We start from the raw sequence: 6,228 nt of genomic DNA, 5'->3' as shown, positions 1-6,228 counted from the left end.
GATTGTGGCTGTAATTGGGTTGTTTTGTATCTGCTGGAAACACAGAGGCGCAGGTCAAGTCAATCTACAGCTCACACATCTGTAAAAAATAATTGTGAATCACCAATGTTCTCCATGTTTTGACTGAATGTCTGTCATTACAGTTCATGAAGATGAGACTCCAGCTGCTGCATTACTCTACAAACACACTGGACTAATGACGGTAAGAGTCTCTGTGTCGTTTCAATGACATTTACATTTATTGAATTAGCTACAAAATAACTGCATATATAGCAATATTCCCGTTTAAAATTCTAATATGATTGCATACTGCTTACTGCTTCAAAAACACATTACACATATTTGGCAGTGTGGTATATTATGTGTTGAACATGTGTTTTATGGTTTCCATAATCTAATCTATAATGTAGGTTTTATTTATTTTTTGTTGCTGTTATTAAAGTTGCTTGTGTGCAAAAATTTCACAAGTTCTAATAATATAAAAGACCCAGATCATAATTCACAATCATTCAATGCAACAAACACTGACTCGTATCCCATAATACTCAATTTATGCATTTTTCCTAACAAGGTTCAGGACTAATGAATTATGAATCTTTCTGAAGAATTGGTAGCAAATTTCTGTCATTTGTTAATTTTTATTTATCAGGTTTGTTTTTCTCCTTTTGGCCTTTAGTGTTTGCGTTTGTTTTACAGGAATCAGACGTGACCGAGGTGCTTTACATGTGTTTCACCAGAGAACACTGATCAAACTCTCCCTGATTCTGTTTCCTCACAAATCATATACTGATCACTGCTGATATAACTGCATCTGGCTTTTACACTCTTACGGTTTCAATTTTTTTGATTTGTCATTTGTATTTCTTCGACGTAATTTCTTAGTTTATTGTAATCCTGAATGATTAATACTTGTAGATTAACTAATATAATAAAAATAATGAATATAAAATAAATGAAAATGTTTATCATCTTTTAAATAACCTGAGAATTCGTTTTCCCATTTCCTGGATTCTTGGAAGCAGAAGTCGTCATAGTTTGATAAACTTCCACAGCGGTGAACGGGAGATACAGAAAGTATCATTTTTGCATTTGTATTTGGTTGAACAGCAAACGAAACCCAATCCACAATGTAATCTAAAGGATTTTCCAGAAGAGAAAATAAAAATATATAGAGAGACTGATTACGACAGTCAGAAGAGAGAAGGACGTCGAAGTCACTGTCACTTCCTCAGCAACACAATCGCTGCAGGTTTTACTACTTTATTTATTTGATGTAACGCCAAGGTAAATGAATAGTGTAATGTGATTTTAAAAATGAAAATATACAAAAAACTTAGTAATGTAGGATTTTAATCTCTCAGGTAATCATTTTTTTTCTAAATTAACATTTGCATTCACAAGTTACTGTATGTTTTCATTAACTTTTACTGATGAATTGTGTTGTAACAAAACAGGCAAACATTATAAATGTGATTCACTGGTTTTTGAGTCAAAATTACCCTGCAATGGTTTTCCTCTTTGTTTGATCTGCACCGAAATGTGGTTTGATTCTTTTGGATGGATAAACTGCTTTTGCTGTATGTTTGTGTGTGTTAATAGTTTGCGGGTGAAGCATTTATTTTTTTTGCTTAATACAATAAACTAGTGCACGCTTTCACTCTGCAGTTTAAGTAAATTGAAAACTCGGTTGATAGAAGGATGCAGTTATTGCGTGGAGATGGAGCAAGAACAATATAAGTGTCTAAAATGCATGCACACAATCGTAAAAGTGTAGTTTGCACAGATGCATGTAAAAGTATAGTTTGTCACAATAGCAATGGTGGACTTCAGGCACATTTTCGGTAGAGCGAAAAAAGAGCATTCGAAATTAGAAATCGATAAGAATCGGAATCGATAGGCAGAATCGGAATCAGAATCATTAAAATTCAAACGATGCCCAACCTGACCCATACCCCACATTATTTTGTGCATCATTATTTTTTTTTTTACTGGCAGCTATCTATTCACACGGTTTTAATCCCTCATTTCATTGATCAAACCTCTCACTTACCCTTTCTTTGACCTTCTTAAAAAATTCACCTAATTTTACGTGGACTTTTCAAAATTAGTTATAAAACAATTGCTTCTGGCTACAGGGATAGCTAGTATGTTTGCTTAGCACAGCACCAAACATGACAATTTATGAAATGAATATTTGCTCCAAAATCACTATATAACAGCAGATGCGTTTGAAATAACTTGCATCTGTGGTTCCATGTTGCTTCTTATCTCAGAATGAGATGGAAATATATAACCTCTCACTTACCCTTTCTTTGACCTTCTTAAAAAATTCACCTAATTTTACGTGGACTTTTCAAAATTAGTTATAAAACAATTGCTTCTGGCTACAGGGATAGCTAGTATGTTTGCTTAGCACAGCACCAAACATGACAATTTATGAAATGAATATTTGCTCCAAAATCACTATATAACAGCAGATGCGTTTGAAATAACTTGCATCTGTGGTTCCATGTTGCTTCTTATCTCAGAATGAGATCGAAAATATATATTTTTTTTAAAGCTTTTTAACTAAAATTCTATACTGTGATTCAGGCTATGTCGATTAGCGTTGAATTATAAATATACATAATTCTTATGAAAATACCCGAAATGGCTTAAAGAACACAGATAAACACAGATATATCGCAACAATTGTGTGTTTTTTGTCTTCATGTTTCATCAGTCAAAACGTCTCTATCTGCATGTTACTCAGCTGTAGTGATATCTGATGCATTTGTCCATATAAGGGATTTCCTGGAACGTCATAAGTTTAATACTTCTATGAGTCTCACTTGTGAAACAGACATTATGAGAGTGTTTTATATACTCCATAATGCTCACGTCGCTTCATTTTGGGCAAAAATAGAAACATAATACTAAAGTACTTTGTAACGCAGTAACTTGAGTAGTTTTTCAGCAAACTACTTTTTTACTCTTACTTAAGTTATATTATTTTTCAGTAGCCTACTTTTACTTGTACTCAACTAAATTATTTCTTAAGTAGCAATACTTTTACTTAAGTATAATTTTTTTAGTACTCTTTCCATCACTGCCTACAAGATACAATAAAGAGGATTTCTGTATTCTGCGATTTCTGTATTCTGTGCTGTGCGGACTTGGAAAATGAAGCGGCTTGTCTGTGAAATTGCTGGAGAAGCAAGAAGATAATCGGGAGCTAGCAACTAGTCCACATCTTTGCTAAAGAGAGGAGGGAAGACTGATTCTGATAAGAGATTTTATCGATTTTTAAACTACAAACTAACCGCACAACATGGTAGCAGTTTTTTTAATTGAATTGAGTATTGAGAATTGAGTATTTTGTAGCAGCTAACGCTATTGATCAAGAGAAAGTTGTACCCACCTTTTTAAGTGTGATGGGTGCAAAGACATTTACGTTGGTTCAGCCGGAAAAACTTGAAGTAAGACAGACACTGAAAAACAAGCTGACAACAATGTCTCATGTTTTCTGTGTTGTGTTACTTAGACGACATTCTAGTGACTGGCACTAATGAAGACTCCCATTTGCAAGGACAAATGCAATTGTTTTACACCTTCAGTTGAATACCTGAGTCATGTCACTGATGCCTCTGGTCTGCATACATCTCCATACAAGGTTAGGGCCATTGTGGATGCTTCAGTGCTGCAAAATGTCAGCCAACTTGATGTGCTTAATTATTATTTCAGTCAGGACCTCTTAAGTCAAAAAAGAAAAACCATAGACAAACCTTTAAGTCAGCTTTTATTGCCATGTTTGCTAAAGTCACATTTGCCGGAATGGCTCTGTTCTAAATTCCCTGTCCTTTTCATGAGCTCCATGAAAGCTAAGACAGGGAAACTGCAGCAGCTTGAGGGGCAACACTCCCATTTTAAGAATAGGCGAGCAGCACAAAATCCCCCAAACAGACCATACCAGGCAATCCTCCCTGGCTCTCCCTGCTAAAAGAAGAGCCAGCAGAGGAACCAAATGAGCATTTCAGGAAGCCAATCTACTGCATTGAAAAGAGTCAATCAATCTATGTGAAGTCAGCATAAGAAATGAAGCTAGACGTAATAAATACTGTATTTAAATAAGTAAATATGTCCATCAGTTACTGAAGCCATACATTTTGTTTTTGAAGCCACAGATCAGGGAGCTGCACTCAGATTTTTGAGCTTCAAGGATGGATTGAGCATTGGGCCGGAGGTAGCATTCAAAGGCAGCTGAAGACCATCGCCCTATGGCCTTCAGTGTTGAGACAGGAATAGAGGAAGCTGTAGTTGTAGCTGTATGCACAGAGAATGAGCTGTATAACGCTCTGGGGGAAGCCCACAGTATTTGCAGAGCAGGCAGAGACGGGAGGCAAACCAGGCTCTGGACATGGGCTTTCCTTTCTCCATGGAAAATAATGGGTCCAGCTGACAAGCGGCTTCCCAATAAGCCAACATAGATGACAGAGGACAAAAAGATCTTATTTCAGAGATAAAAACAATTGTTCCTTCTTTGTTTTTATCAGTTTTTGAATGCTTTAGAAATATGGTGAAGTGGTGAGAATAAATTGATACATCAGAAATTGTAAGGTCATGTGACAAATCAAAATAATCTGTGTGTGTGGAAAACTCGCCACCTCTAAGAAAACCGTAGAAAACCCTGAGTAAAACAGATTCTAGCAATAGAATAAGAACCAAAGCACCCATCTTGTAGATGTGATATTACATTTTGCACTGCACTTCCCACCGGCCTCCGTGGGTTCGAGGAAGACGGGCCGGAGAAAAGGAGATTTGCAGAGGACTTGGATGCTGAGCAGGACTCCAGAGCCTGGATCCTGGAGTTCATGTTGGAGAGCGAAGACTGGATGGAGGACAATGCAGACAACACAGGATCGTTGCTTTGGACTGTAGAGTTGCCTGCTCAGTCTGAGCCGGCAGGACCACCTGCCCGTTGGGTGCCACAGCGGCCGGAGTGGAGGCTGGATCGATGTTCTTCCTCTTCTGCACATGCTTCTTGCTGGAGAAAGGAGGTGGATGGGGAAAGTCTGCTGCTGGGACATCAATGTTTTCACAGAGCGATGTAAACAGTTTCTCATGAGTAGCTCCAGATATGGTACCTGAACAAGGTTTCCAGTATCTTAGGCCGTGGCCAGTTGCAAATGCTAGGAGGAACAGCTCAGATGGACGGAAACTTTGCTTTCATCTTGAATGGCTTCCTCTGCTTGGCTTGGATGTTGCTGTAATTCTTCGAGGGATTCAATTTGCCACGGATCTTCTTCACTAGCGGCGGAAGACATGGTCATCAATAGGGTGAGTAATGGCATATCTCACTGCAAAGCAATATGCATTGGAAGCAGCAGCAAAGCAAGCAGACTGAAGCTACATTTAGGTAAGGCTCCTCGTTTGAGATTTGCCAATTCAGTGCATAGGAATCGGATCAGCTGATAGGGGCTGGGTTTGAATTTCCAGTCAGCTGATAGTGGAGCTTGATTACGAGGCCTGCCTGAACTAATGCAGAATGCTTGATTGGTGGTTTATTCCAAACATTGCTTCTTTGCTGAAACTATTACACAAGTTGTTGTGTCACAAGAATAACTGGAGGTGGACCTCCTAATGCCAGGAAGCAAAAGAGACGCTGTTAAGATAAAAAGCCCTGACTCATTTTGATCCTGCTCTGGCCTGTGATGTCTCCCCATAAGAGGTGGGAGCTGTCTTGTCCCACATCATTTCAAATGGTCAGGAGAGGCTGATCGCATTTGATTCCAGGAGTCTTGAGTAAAGTGGAGGCAAACTTTGCTCAGATTGAACGAGAAGCATTGAGCGTTTGTTTGGTGTAAGTTCTATCAATACATCTTCGGAAGGAAGTTGACATTGTTGACGGATCATCGCCCGCTCACTGCAATTTTCAGCCCACACCAGGGCATTCCCTCTCTCGCTGCTTGTAGGATGCAAAGGTGGGCTTTGTTGTTATCCGCTCACACCTATGACATCAAGTACCGAAAGTCAGAATTGCATAGTAACACAGACAGACTGTCCAGACTGCCTCTAGCTGACAAAAAAGAAAGCCGCACCTGTGGTTGAAATGTTCTGCTTCAGTCAAGAGTAAAGGGCTCCTGTAACAGCTGCTCAGGCACTCGCAACGATCCAGTGCTGTCCAGGTTCATGGAAATTATCATGAGAGGCAAAGGTGAGACAGATGACCTGGAGGTGAAATGGTTCCTT

The sequence above is a fragment of the Sinocyclocheilus rhinocerous genome, unplaced genomic scaffold (genome assembly GCF_001515625.1).
Source record: "Sinocyclocheilus rhinocerous isolate Xijiao unplaced genomic scaffold, SAMN03320098_v1.1 scaffold1879, whole genome shotgun sequence".
Lineage (NCBI taxonomy): Eukaryota > Metazoa > Chordata > Actinopteri > Cypriniformes > Cyprinidae > Sinocyclocheilus > Sinocyclocheilus rhinocerous.
Note: the sequence above shows the minus strand (reverse complement) of the source record.